The 14,728-nt window shown below is 44.6% G+C and overlaps 1 protein-coding gene across 1 annotated transcript in view; it reads right to left on the bottom strand.

Moving 5' to 3' along the window:
• The window catches only part of Nck2 (NCK adaptor protein 2), a 128,426-nt gene that overhangs the window by 47,823 nt on the left and 65,875 nt on the right, over positions 1–14,728 (bottom strand). The window contains exon 2 of the mRNA XM_021198027.2: positions 14,385–14,547. The gene's annotated coding sequence lies outside the window, so the exon portion shown is untranslated. The remainder of the gene's footprint in view (positions 1–14,384; positions 14,548–14,728) is intronic.

Below are 14,728 nucleotides of genomic sequence, written 5' to 3'. Positions count from 1 at the left end.
GAGGAGGAGGAGGAGGAGGAGGAGGAGGAGGGGTGTTTATTGTTTCCTGCAGCGTGACACAGAAGTGGTAAAAGTCTAAGGACTATAGACTCCAAGATCCCATTTATTTTTTTGTTTCTGTTTTTTATTTTTTTAATTTATTTTACTAGATATTTTCTTCATTTACATTTCAAATGCTATCTATCCCGAATGTCCCCTATACCCTCCCCTACCCTGCTCCCCTGCCCACCCACTCCCACTTCTTGGCCTTGGCATTCCCCTGTATAGAGCATATAAAGTTTGCAAGACCAAGGGGCCTCTCTTCCCAACGATGGCTGACTAGGCCACAAGATCCCATTTATAATGTGCTAACACAAACAAAACGAGGCAGTGTGGCTCAGGCTTACAGGTTTATATATACAGTTGCTGGAATCAATTTTAAAAAAACAAAAAACAAATGAGTAGGCCAGGCAGTGGTGGCGCACGCCTTTAATCCCAGCACCTGGGAGGCAGAGGCAGGTGGATTTCTGAGGCCAGCCTGGTCTACAGAGTGAGTTCCAGGACAGCCATAGCTACACAGAGAAACCTTGTCTTTAAAAAAAAAAAAAACAAAAACAAACAAACAAACAAACGAACAAATGAGTAACAGAAGGATCTGGAATAACTGAGGTTCCTCCTTCAGCTGGGGGTGTGACTGTATATTCAGCCCTGCTTCCACAGAGCAGGGCTTCAAGCAGGACAGCATCACTGCAGAGCAGACATGTGACAGTGGCCCACAGTCAGTGCCAACACTGAGGCCATGCTGACTGTATACACTCAGCCTCCCAGGACCCCAGAGGAACATCAGAAAAACATGGGACAACACAACCAAAGGGCCTTCTGCAAAATACTGAACCCCTTACAACCATGGGGATCATCAAAGTATGGGGGTATGACACCCAGGAGTCATAGAGGACATGGTGAAGAGTGGTCTGCAGGATGGACTCCTGGGAAACAAACTGGATGTCTGTTAAAAACCCGAATGACGCCAAACATCCAGTTAGCAGTAATACAACAATACTGGTTCACCAATGATATATGATAGTCAGGAAACAGGGCCGTGCTCTGTCAGCCTTCACGGAAGCTTCCTGGGATACAAGTTAGATGGCCGTGAGCACCTCTTTGAACTTCAGGGCCTCCTGACTCTTGATAAGGGCCAGAGTTTCCAGGTACAAAGTCACACTCAGATGTCTATCAAAATGACATTTCACTGACCATGACTTCCCCAAGGGCACAGCCAATAGGACCAGGAGTGATGGCTGTTCCCACAGAACATGATCTACTTCAAGCTCACTATGCGTTTACAATGCAGCAAGTTTATCCCAAAGCAGCCCCTCGGCGTGTGTCAGGCCTAATCTACAGACAAGGAGATTGAAACTATGTGAGCCAGTGACCTGCTCAAGATGTGACAGCCAATCAAAAACCAGGTGAACCCGCAGCCTGGGTCTCCTGATCTAGAGTCGGTCATCTATAAAAAGAGGACCTCATTTGTAATAAGTGACACAATTTGCAAAGCCATTGTGTGTTAGACTTAGCAGTCAACATCGAGAATAAACACTGCAATCCTTCCACATTGGGTGTGTGTGTTGACTGGGCCTTGAACTGAAGTATTTTTGTAGTCAGTACACATGCCCTACATTTTCTTTACTTGATCAACATTAGTTCTACTGTAGATTACAACCATGAGCAGTGACGGTGAGATGAGCTCCACCCCTACCCAGCCTTATTTCCTCTGGTCTGTGAGTCACTTACTCAGTCATGTAAACTGAAAATTCTTAAGACTCCAAACTTCTGGCTCCTGAAACAAGGGGAAACAAGATGGCCTTTTCCCCCTGCAACTTTTAAACAACTTTTAAACTTCCAATCTGTAGTAAGTAGAGACGCCCAGGAAATTCCCAGGGCGGCAGAGAATTATTTGTATCCAGCACCCATTCCTTCCAAGGGTTAAATGTGACCAAAGATGCTCACAGCCAGCTATTGGATGGAACACAGGGCCCCCAATGGAGGAGCTAGAGAAAGTACCCAAGGAGCTGAAGGGGGCTGCAACCCTGTAGGTGGAACAACAATATGAACTAACCAGTACCCCCTGAGCTCGAGTCTCTAGCTGCATATGTAGCAGAAGATGGCCTAATCGGCCATCACTGGGAAGAGAGGCCCCTTGGTCTTGCAAACTTTATATGACCCAGCACAAGGAAACGCCTGGGCCAAGTAGTGGGAGTGGGTGGGTAGGGGAGCAGGGGTGTGTGGGGGGTATAGGGAACTTTCGGGATAGCATAAAGAAAATAATAATTAAAAAAATTTTTAAAAAATGTGACCAAAGACACAAACAGCAAGACTGTATAAGCAGCCCTGTCAGCTCACTGTAGATGTGACGATGTGTAGACAGCTTCCTGTAGCCACCATCCATCAAAAGACCTTTCTCTCATACATGCTCATGGTCACACTCATATGTGGGGTGCTTGTGTGACCTCTATGAGCCTGTGCAAAGCAGTTTCACAATAGCCAGAATAAGGAATAGAGGAGGCTCCTTATCACATGGCATGCAGGCAGCAGAGGACAAGCCACATCCTTCCAATGTCCACCTCCAGTATTCTCAACCAGACTAACTTCTGAAGTTTCCACCACCCCCGACAGTGGCAGCAGCTAGGGACAGGGTTTCTAACAAATGAGCCTCTGGGGACATTTCCTAGGAAACGTTAGTATAACCCCTCCCTTGCTTTATTTTGATCAGCACTTAAACCATCATTCCCTATGCAGCATATTTGCATAAATTTGTATACATATACATGTATACAATGATTCTACAATGTGCCAAGATAAGAAAGGTAGAAGAATGATTTCAGAGGAATAGTCAGTGCCCAGGACTTCCAGTGATGGATAGTGGTCCTATGGGGACTAGTGAGGATGTACTGGCTAGCTTTGTGTCAACTTGACACAGCTGGAGTTATTACAGAGAAAGGAGCTTTAGTTGGGGGAATGCCCCCATGAGATCCAGCTGTGGGGCATTTCCTCAATTAGTGATCAGGGGGAGAGGCCCCTTGTGAGTGGGACCATCTCTGAGCTGGTAGTCTTGGATTCTATAAGAAAGCAGGCTGAGCAAGCCAGGGGAAGCAAGCCAGTAAAGAACATCCCTCCATGGGCTCTGCATCAGCTCCTGCTTTCTGACCTGCTTGAGTTCTAGTCCTGACTTCCTTAGTGATGAACAGCAGTACAGAAGTGTAAGCTGAATAAACCCTTTCCTTCCCAACTTGCTTCTTGGTCATGATGTTTGTGCAGGAATAGAAATCCTGACTAAGACAGAGGATCAGCTCAAATATGAGGAACTACAAGTTCCAAGCCAGGCCCTTTATCATGCAACCTACCAAAACTTGGATCTAATGTGGGTCCGTCATGTTTCTTAGTTTTATTTTATACATAGAAAACACCTGATTGACAAAGTATTCTATATCAGCCTTGCTAAGGTTTTGCTCTTGACACAGTCAAAATAACATGTCTTTTCATAAGTAATATCCAAACTGTTAAGCAAACCCTTGAGGGGACGGGACCCAGAATCAGCCTCCTAAAGAGCTTGTGGGCTCTCCAAAGCTCCAGCGGGCTCCCACAGACCTGGGAGTGCCACTTCTAATCACCAGGGCCCAGTGACATAAGGACTGCAAACTCGAAGGCAGCAGGGTCTGGTCGGGTGACAATGTTGTTCTACTGTCTTAAGGAAATGACATAACTGACAGCCATGAGGTGTCTCTGTCACTGTTGTGTTGCTGTGAAGAGACATTATGACCAAGGCAACTCTTATAAAAGAAAACATTTGATTGAGGGGGTTTGCTTAGAGTTCCAGAGGTTTGGTCCATTGTCATGGCAGGGAACAAGGCTGCACACGTGGTGCTGGAGCAAAGAAAGAGGGAGAAAGAGGGAGGGGGAAAGAGGAAGAAGGAGAAGAAAGAGAGAGGTAAGGAAGGAGGGAGAGAAGAGGGAGAGAAGGAGGGAGGGAAGAGAGAGGAAGGGAGGGAGGGAGGGAAAAGAGAGAGGGAGGAAAGAGAGAGATATCACCAGTACAAAGCACCCCTCACCCCGCCCCACACCACACCACACCAACAATGTCATACTTCCTAATCCACGACTTCAAATACACAAACCTATGGGAGGCATTCTTACTCAAACCACTGCCATCGGCAAGTTCAGAACAATTTTTCATCCTCAGTGCTCTGTAGAGGCCTAGGAAAAGGTCCCAATCGGCATTTATTTAAAAAAAACAAAAACAAACAAACAAACAAACCAGACAACCCTTGTTTTCACGTACAGGAATCTGTATTTATGAGTTTCAATGCTATCCAAGTGGCGGTCTTGGAACACGTCTCCTCTGTTGGGGAGGCTACTGCATATGAAGTGAGCTTCGGCCGACCAAGCATTCCTGTCTGATCAGTAGGAGAAGGTGTAGGGTCTGCTGCTTACACACTGACAAAAGAGAGCAACTACAAACAGCCCAGAGTGACACCTGGTAGAAGAAACAAGCCACACAGAAAAACTGCTAGGACTGCCAAGCCTGGAGACCCACTGGTGTCCCTGGAAGAGACAAACCGCCCAGGCACCGAGGACGCCACTGCTCTGTCCCCTCTGGTCTGATGGCCACACAGGCAGAGTGCTGTGGCTTGTGCACCCTGCCGCCTACACAAGAAAAAATGGTCGCAGTTTTTTCAAAAAGAGAATCACCTTTACTTCCTACAATTGGCTATACTCAAAGCTCACCAAAAGACTTGTCAGTGCTGTTCGGTGTGACCACGATTCCTAGAGGGGGAGTGTTAGTGGCTACACAGGAAGCTAAAGCTGCCTCCAGGGTTGAAGACCTGCCAGCGGAGAGGGCCACCTTTCACCAAAGCAAATACTGGGGTTGTCCTCTGTTTCCATCCAAAAGACCTTTTTATAGTTTGTTCAAATATCCACACAATGCCCCAAAACTTTCTCCTTAAACTGTGATCTCAGACACTCTGATTTATTCACATTTTCATAGCCATTTTAAACCTTGGAACCTAGAAGTTTTTCTACTGATTGGGGGAGCCGACAGGGTTGTCAAAAGGAAAATTCATCCTGAGATGAAGAAGCTTAACCTCAGCCTCCGTTGGCTCCAGCAGAGAGCCGGTGGGCATGTGTAGGTACCATATTGTCCCTAACTCCCCATCTCCCAAGACTACAGCACCAGCAGGCACTGCTTTCCCTGTGTGTACTCTTGGGATGAACAGATGTGGGGGATCCCATCCACTGTCCTTATATTAGCAAAACAATTCATTTTTTAGTTACTTAGTCAAGGTTCCATTGCCAAATGGCTACATTGTCTGCACTGATACATATAAAAGGAATATGTATACCTTTTGCCCTGACACACATGACATGGTTATCATAGACAAACCACTCTATACTTCCTAATTTCCCCATTTAGAAATAAGTGGGTGCTTCCTCACTATTGTCCTCTCTGTGCACTGCATCTATGTGCCTGGCCCAGGGGCTCACAAAGATAGAGTACATGTTACTCTCTTATACTGTACTAGGCAAATGAGGTGACCTACCTGCTCCTTTGGGGGTGACAGGAGTCATTATCTATATTGCCTAGTCTTGAAAGAAAACCCATGAACATTTCTTTGCAAACGCTAAAGCTTGATTTAGAAACACTATTTCCAGACTCCTAGTTGGTCTGCTCCCGTTAAAACACCATATCCCAACCCATCTTTCAGGACCCACTGCACTCAGAGCAGTTGGTAAGAATTCCCTATCCCTACACCTGCCCCCTACCCGCTAGTCTGGGAACTGCTGCTAGGAGCCTGGTGGACTTGGGACCCATCACCCACAAAAACCCCACCTGGTCCTTTCTACTGGGGCAGACTCCTAGTTGGTCTACTCCCGTGAAGACACCATATCCTGACCCATCCTAGAGGACCCTCTGCACTCAGTCCAGTTGAGGATCCACTGCACCTAGAGTAGTTGAGGATCAGCTGTACTCAGCGCAGTTGGACAACAGCTTGGCTGCTCCACTGAAGACCCAACAGTTTGAAGGCCTCCCAGGAGATCTACTGCAGCCCAGGCAGTAGATCAGCAGCTTCTCTGCCCTGGTGAAGGCCCCCAGAAGTGAAGCAACCCATGGACAAAAGAGGCAGACTTCAGACAGTCACCCAGATCAACAAACACCAGGGATATCCAGTTGGCGAAAGCCAACCATAAGTAACAAAAGCAATAAACATGGGCACCATCAGAACCCAGTTCCCCCACCATAGCAAGCCTGAATGTGACCATATAATTGGTCACAAAACAACCCTCAACCAATACAAGAAGACTGAATGAAATAATACCATGCATCCTATCAGATCACCATGGCCTAAGGCTGGTCTTCAAGAACAGCAAAAACTACAGAAAGCCCACATACACGTGGAAACTGAACAACTCTTTACTTAATGATAACTTGGTCAGGGAAGAAATAAAGAAATTAAAGACTTCCTGGAATTTAATGAAAATGTTGACACATCACAGCCAAACTTATGGGACACAATGAAAGCAGTGCTAAGAGGAAAGTTCATAGCACTAAGTGCTCTGATAAAGAAACTGGAGAGATCTTACACTAACAACTTAACAACACATCTGAGAGCTCTAGAACAAAAAGAAGCAAACTCACTTGAGAGGAGTAGAAGGCAGGAAATAGTCAAACTCAGGGCAGAAATAAACCAAATAGAAACAGAGAAATCAAGACCAAGAATCAACAAAATCTAAAGTTAGTTCTTTAAGAGAATCAACAAGATAGATAAACCCCTAGCCAAACTAACTAAAGGTCTGAGAGGCAGTATCCAAATTAACAAAATCAGAAATGAAAAGGGAGACATAACAACAGAAACAGAGGAAATTAAAAAAAAAAATCATCAGATCCTACTATAAAAGCCTATACTCAATAAAACTGGAAAATCTAGATGAAATGGATGGTTTTCTAGACAGATACCACATAACAAAGTTAAATAAAGAGCAGGGAAACTATCTGAACAGGCCCAAGGCACAAGGAAAAAGAAGTCATTAAAAACCTCCCAACCAAAAAAAAAAAAAAAAAACCCTCAGGGCCAGATGGATTTAGTGCAGAATTCTACCAGACCTTCAAAGACAACCTGATACCAATTTTCCTCAAACAATTCCATAAAATAGAAACAGAAGGTACACTACCTAACTTGTTCTATGAAGCCACAATTACTCTAATACCTAAGCCACACAAGGACCCAACCAAAAAAGAGAACTTCAGACCAATCTTGCATATGAATATTGATGCAAAAATACTCAATAAAATTCTTGCAAACCGAATCTGAGAACACATCAAAACTATATTCACCACGATCAAGTAGGCTTCACCCCAGGAATGCAAGGTTGGTTTGATATACAAAAATCCATTAACATAATCCATTATATTAACAAACTCAAAGAAAAAAATCACATGATCATCTCCTTAAATGCAGAAAAAGCATCTGACAAGATCCAACAGCCCTTCATGTGAAAAGTATTGGAGAGACCAGGAATTCAAGGCTCATCCCTGAACATAATAAAAGCAATGTACTGCATGCAAACCAACAGCCAATATCAAGTTAAATGGAGACATACTTGAAGCAATTCCACTGAAATCAGGGACAAGACAAGGATGCCCACTCTCCCTATATCTATTCAGTATAGTACTCAAAGTGTTAGCGAGAACAATAAGACAACAAAAAGAGATCAAGGGGACAGAAATTGGTAACGGAGAAGTAAAGGTATCACTATTTGAAGATGATATGATAGTATAAATAACCCCCAAAAAATTCTACCAGAGAACTTCTACGGCTGATAAACAACTTCAGCAAAGAGAACAAAGAGTTACAAAATTAACTCAAATCAGTAGCCTTCTTTTATACAAATGATAAACAGGCTGAGAAAGAAATTAGGGAAACAACAATGGCTCTTAAGAGTATGAGCCACTGGAGTTCTGTTTAGGAAACTTCCCCCTGTGCCAATGAATTTGAGGCTTTTTCCCCACTTTCTCCTCTATTAGATTGAGTGTATCTGGTTTTATGTTGAGGTCCTTGATCCACTTGGGCCAGCAGAAAGATAGGAAACAGGCAACCTCTGGAGGTTGAGGGAACCTTCCAGAATGCACCAGAGACCTGTGAGGTGAGAGACTCTCAGGACTCAAAGGGAGGACTTTAGATGAAATGCTCAACAGTAGGGAGAAGGAACTTATAGAGCCCACCTCCAGCAGGAAGACAGGGCATCAAATGAAGGAGGGGGGCGGAATCCCATAGTCACAACTCTGACCCATAATCGTTCCTGTCTGAAAGTATTACAGGAATAGAAATGGAGAGAAGCCTGAGGAAAAGAAGGTCCAGAGACAGGCCTAAAGTGGGATCCAGCTCAAGGGGAGGTCCCAAGGTCTGACACTATTACTGAGGCTATGGAGCGCTCACAAAAAGGAACCTAATAAGACCCAACAAGCAGCTAAAAGAGTCAGATGCAGATATTTGTACCCAACCAATGGACAGAAGCAGCTGACCCCTGTTGTTGATTAGGGAAAGACTGAAAGAAGCTGAGGAGAAGGGCTATCCTGTAGGTGGATCAGCAGTCCCAATTAATCTGGACTCCCAAGGTCTTTCAAACACTGGACCACCAAGCAGACAGCATACACCAGCTGATATGAGGCCCCCAACACACATACAGCAGAGGACTTCTGGGTCTGTGTTCATTCAGAGATGACACCTAATCCTCAAGAGACTGGAGGCCCCAGGGAGTTTAGAGGTCAGGTAGGGTGGGGGGGTGGAGATGGGGTGGGGTGAGGAGGAGGGACAGTAAGGGTGGGAAATAAAATATGGGGTGTAAAAAAAAATTAACTAATTAATTAATTAAAAAAAAAACAACAACAAGAAAAGACACACTATACCATGCCCACCATCCTCTGAGGATGCACTCCAAGACCCTTACTGCATGCCTAAAAGCATGAAGCTACCTCCCAGTCCTGTACACAAGCATGACACACTACACACAACTACTTTCACACTGAAATGGCTTCTGGGAGGGAGGATATACCACACAGACACACCAGCCAAACGGGCAATTCACATCCTGAGTGGGGCAGAAAGTTGAAAACTGAATGTATTATTTCTGAAATTTCTACTTATTTTTTCTGGGAATGGCTGAGTACCGGTAACAAACTACAGAAAAATGAAACCTCAGGTAAGAGGAATATTTTCATTTAAGACATAATCAGAATATTAGTTACTCACATTCTATAATCAGTTATGAAAAGAAGATGGATACGGGCAGACTTGATTTTTAAAAAAATATGTTTCTCTAGTTTTCTAGGAAGCTGTAGTATAGGTGTGTCAGTGATGATAGGCGTAAGAAAATGATCATTTTTAATGACCACACAGAAAAGTTAAAAAGCTATGTTCCTCAAAAGGGCCCAGAGACAGTGCTAGCATATAAGTGGCTATTGAACACCAAAGCCCTTGTTGCTTCTGTGGGTAATTTCGTCAGGGCGGGTCTGACTGTTAAGTTGGGATTCACTGATCCAAGAGGACCCTGAGCACCTAGGCCTATGGGGCTAAGCAGGTTTCAAAATTACATTGGCCCAACTCAAAACTGCTATTGGTGCCTCCCTCCTGTTGTCTGTCCGTCCCTCCCTCCCTCCCTTCCTCCCTTCACACTACTTTCCTTCAGTTTCTGAAAGGAGATGTTCCTATGAAGGTAGGGATGAGGGATGAGGGAACAAAAATTAAAGTTGATGTAAAAATGAAAGGTTTGGGGGCGGGGCAGGACACTCCCCCTCCTGAGATGCATAAGAGCACTAAGCTCTGGCCCAGGCATTTGTCTCTCAAAGCTGGAGTCTACCTTTAAGGAAGCCACACAGTGGTCACCGTCTTCTCTAAAACATCAGGAACTGCTAACGTTAGGAGAAGAAGGAAGTCCGGCCTTTAAGCAGCAGGCCTTGGTTCAAAAGCTAACTGCTGGCCTATTCAGCTAGCCAATGAGGTAAGTCAACTACAGTAAAAGCCAGAGACACACCAGAGAGGGCAAACCTCATACCAGGGCAACCGGGACTCCATCACCATTCCACTATGGTAACTATAGAGGAGGCCATGCCATCAGGCTTTTGTATGCAGCTCTAAATGTTTGCCAGAAAAATTATTTAATCAATTATTACAGATCTAGTGACTATAAGACCCAAGGTATCAAATGCTATAGTCCTTTCTTAGCCCTAGAAATCACCCTAGACAGGAAGAAATCGGTCCAAGCTGCAGAGACTGTAGCCTGGACTCTCATGACCTCTTCTGTTTCTGCAGAAACTCAAGGAGTCATTTCCAGACATGTAGGGACCTCCAGCCAGAGAGAGACCACCAGCTGTATATCTGCAGCAGCAGCAGCAGCTGGAACCCTGAAAACTTAAGTATTCGTCAACCAGCTTCCTCTGCACAGAGAATTTCGACATAAACCCTGGGCACTGGGCAAAGTCACTTACTTACTAGCCACCTCCAAAACAACAAATGTGGGGCCACTGCTAAAAATAAGGAACAAGCCAATCCAAGGCACATCTTCTAAATATATTGCTATGGTTCGGATGTGGGCTGAGGCTCCTCTAGGGTTCATGTGTTGAAATCCCTGTTGTGAGGTACTAAGGAGACTTCAATTTAATCTGTGACACTTAAGATGACTGATTGGAATTAGACATTATCTTCAAAGTACAGATCCATGCATGGATGCTAGTGGCTTTTAACAAAAAAGGAGACGGGTCTACTGTCTCTTACATGTGCGTGTGATGTCGTGCACAGCCTTGGACTCTGCCAGTAAGGTCATCAAAGCTGAAGCATCCACAACTGTGAGCTAAGTTAGCTTCCTTCTCCCAGCCTCTGGAATTTTGTTGCAATAGTACAAAACAGACTGACAGACGTTAAGCTGGAGGAAAATTTCCTTTTATACAAATCAAATATAATGTGAATGTAAGTAGTGAAACTTTCCTTGATTAAAGAACTACTACTGGATAGTACTCTTAGTATTAATGTAAGGGTAATCGGCAGGCTTGGTGTATTAATTTCTCCCATACTGTATGTAGCACCGGTGCAGGAGGAAAGGGATGCAGGTAGCATCACAGCTGGCATTTGTATCTCAAGATAACCCTAGCAGCCACTACAAGCTGGTGAAATCCAGTGAAGGTATCTCTCCCTTCAGTGTAGCACACCAAAGTCTCACAGCATCCACCCCACTAAACAACAGTCACCTCCAGCAACATGAAATTTCAGTTTCAAGTGAAATGCTGAGAGTGATCATGAGGAGAGTGTGAAAAGGGTATGTTAGCGTCCTATCTCCATGGTCTCCATTCTCCTAGTGGGCAGGCCAGAGGTCTCCAAAATTTTGTGCCATTGCTTTAATGGAGTAAGACCATGGGCAGGAAAAGACAGCCCTAGAAATGAGCTCTGAGATCCCACTACCCTCTAACTGTTCCTCAACCCAGCCCTTATGTAGGCCCAGTAACTTGGTATATTCCTTGGGTACCCAGTAACTAGGGAACACACCCAAGACTACCATCCCAATCACCACTCTTCTAGACAGCATTACCCTGGTATCCCTCTGGCGCACTGATGATGCTGTCCAGCCATTGTGTTTCCTACTGGCACTTCAAAAGATCGCTGACCAGAAAGCACATGGCTAGCCCCAGACACAACTCCCTCTAGCACTCAAGCCCACTCAGGCTATCAGGCCTGCCCTGTGCTGCCAAGCAGACTACTAAGTCTCTACCCATGTGTCCCTTCAGTCCTTCAAACTGGTTCCAGTGTAACATCCCCAGGGCCCTCCTAGACTCCTTGCCAAAGGGCAGCACTCCCATGCCCCAGACGGACTGGCTATAGACACAGAGTACAAACCTGTGTGATCTAACTGGTCCTACAAGAGCTCCAGCACTAGCCAGCCAGGACATGAGGAAGTCTGCAGCCATATTTTATATTTTTGAAGCTACTAAAAGACTCAAGCAAAATGGCTTAGAATGTGTTCAGTGCTTGCAGCGTTTACTACACGGCGGCTACCACTCTGAACCACAAAATTAAATGCTTTCTGTATAGATCTCATCCCTTATGAAATAAACATGGCCCCTGAAATCACTGCCTGGCCAGTGTAACGCCCCCTGCTGAGTCTGCAGGCTCGTCCAGGAGGAGGGAGAGCCAGGAGCCAGAACAGTGCTCTCCTTCCTCCATGCAAACTCTAAGTCTGTCAACATCACCTCACGGACTGATCATTATAAACTTCTTCATAATCAGTGCCGGTCTATTCCTGGTGAATTACTAATGAATGCTGGTGACCAGATCTGAGAGTCTCTAATTTCTAGCTTACATGCCCATGAAATATGACAAACGGACTGATAGGTGAACATTCACAAATTACTTGAGTCTAATAAGGCTCCACTTCCATGACCATTTCTAAATCATTGGAGTTTGAGAGGCTTCTTTTGTAAGCAACTCTGCCGTGATGAGGTGACGGGGATACTCCATACCCCCATGGGCTTGTCATGAGGTGGGTGGGGAGCCCTGTGAAGGCAAAGAGCTCAACAGCGCTTTCTGTGGGCGGTGATGGGATAACAACCTTGGGGAGGCTGGGAATCCAGTTCTAAAGCCTGAGCTGAGTATCAGCTATGGATCCCAGGACAGCAGCTAGTTCTGAATTCACCTCACACATCCCGCATACCTGGGATAATGAGCCACTCTCTCCACAGGAAATTATAAAGACATCAGTGTAAAGTGCTGGGGCACTTCATTAACTACACCCTCATGAAATACAGCATATCAACATTATGGCATTCCAAATAGCACATATTGTACCAGACAGAATTAAGGGCATGAACAAGTTTCTAGACAAGTGTTTTAAAAAGCATCAAGGAGAAACAGCAAAGCATTTCAGTGATCATTTTAGACCAAATGAAAGAGAATTCTAACCCGTATAAAAGTACATTCACAGAAATCATTACACCAAACTCCACAGACCAAATAATAGATGAGAGACTATCTTAAGACAATCTAAATGACAGAAATAATGAGATTTGTGGGAAAGGGAAGGGTGGCGAGTGGGTGTTATCCCTGAAATTCTGAGGTGGTACTCTACAGATGACAATACACATTCTTATAAGGTGTTTCTCACTCTTAGCCAGAGGGAACACCGGATGAGCTGCGTCACACCCAAAGTCAAAGGCCTCAAGCTACCAGTCATGGCTGAGATGTATTTGTGAGCTGGGGATATAGCTCAGGTATGGAATGCCTATCTTTCATGTATCCATCCCAGCAACACCACACACACACACACACACACACACACACACACACACACACACACACACACACTGACTGTAGCTCTCTCTCTCTCTCTNTCTCTCTCTCTCTCTCTCTCTCTCTCTCTCTCTCTCTCTCTCTCTCTCTCTCTCTCTCTGTGTGTATGTGTGTGTGTCTCCATCCCTCTCTACCTCTCTAGCTATGTCTCTCTGTTCCTCTCTCTCTAATACACTTCTGTTACACAACCATCTTTGTCCACCAGTATCACTTTGGGGGCTCCAGGGTCCCGGCCTCACAAGGTTAATTAAGGTCGGCATTTCCTTTTATTATAGCTTGAACACATCTTTCATACAAACTTGTGGAACAGTCCTAGGGATCTTTTTATTTGAATTTGATGCTCATGTGAACCCATCTTCTCACACCAAGCAGGACTTGAACCTGACCAGACTAAAGACTACTCGTTCCTCCCTGCGGTAAGCTTTCGGCCCCCAGCATACGGGCAACCTCTGCTCAGAACAGGTTCCAGAACCTCCCTGCATGGAAGGCAGCTGTCTACTGGTCTGTATACTTACTTCTATCTAAATACTCTAAACCATCTACTCTCAAGTTGGAACAGTGACAACCTGGTGTTTGAACTATGTCCCTTAAAAGCTTAAATTTAATGGAGTTCAGTAAATGAGGGCCATTATTACTAATTTAATAACTTCTATGCAGGGGTCTGGGGAGACGGCTCACTGGTTAAGAACACTTACTGCTCTTGCAGAAGACCTGCGTTTGGTTCCCAGCACACACACGATGGCTCACAACCACCCATAAGTCCAGTTCCAGGACATCTGACACTTACTTTTGACCTCCACAGACATTAGAGCATACACGTGGTACATTCATTGATATACATATATATATACATACATATACACTGAAATACTCATACACAAAAAAAATTTTTAAATCTTAATTTAAAAAAGAAAAACTATTAGGCAAATTAAGTTTTTAAGGCAAGCAACCAAAATAAAAACGAAAGAAACAAAAAAACCAGCCAAGCCTCTTTTATGCAGAAATGTATAGGCTTACCTTTGGCACACAGTTACAAGAGGTGACTGGAAAAATTGTAGCACTCTTCAAAAAGATGAGGTTTTCTGCTGTCTGAGGACACCTTGAAGGTGACAGACCTACAGTGATCTTCCAAGCTCTTAAGCCAGCTAGGATGACACTATAGGAGAGGAACCTGTGGGACCTGTAGAGAAATTAAAAGGAACACATATTAGGTGTGCTTGCTTGTTTGAGTTCAATTATCCATTCCAAAAAAAGAAAAAGAAAAGAAAAGAAAAGAAGAGAAGAGAAGAGAAGAGAAGAGAAGAGAAGAGAAGAGAAGAGAAGAGAAGAGAAGAGAAGAGAAGAGAAGAGAAGAGAAGAAG

The sequence above is a fragment of the Mus pahari genome, chromosome 5 (genome assembly GCF_900095145.1).
Source record: "Mus pahari chromosome 5, PAHARI_EIJ_v1.1, whole genome shotgun sequence".
NCBI lineage: Eukaryota > Metazoa > Chordata > Mammalia > Rodentia > Muridae > Mus > Mus pahari.
Note: the sequence above shows the minus strand (reverse complement) of the source record. Positions and strands in the feature narration are given on the sequence as shown.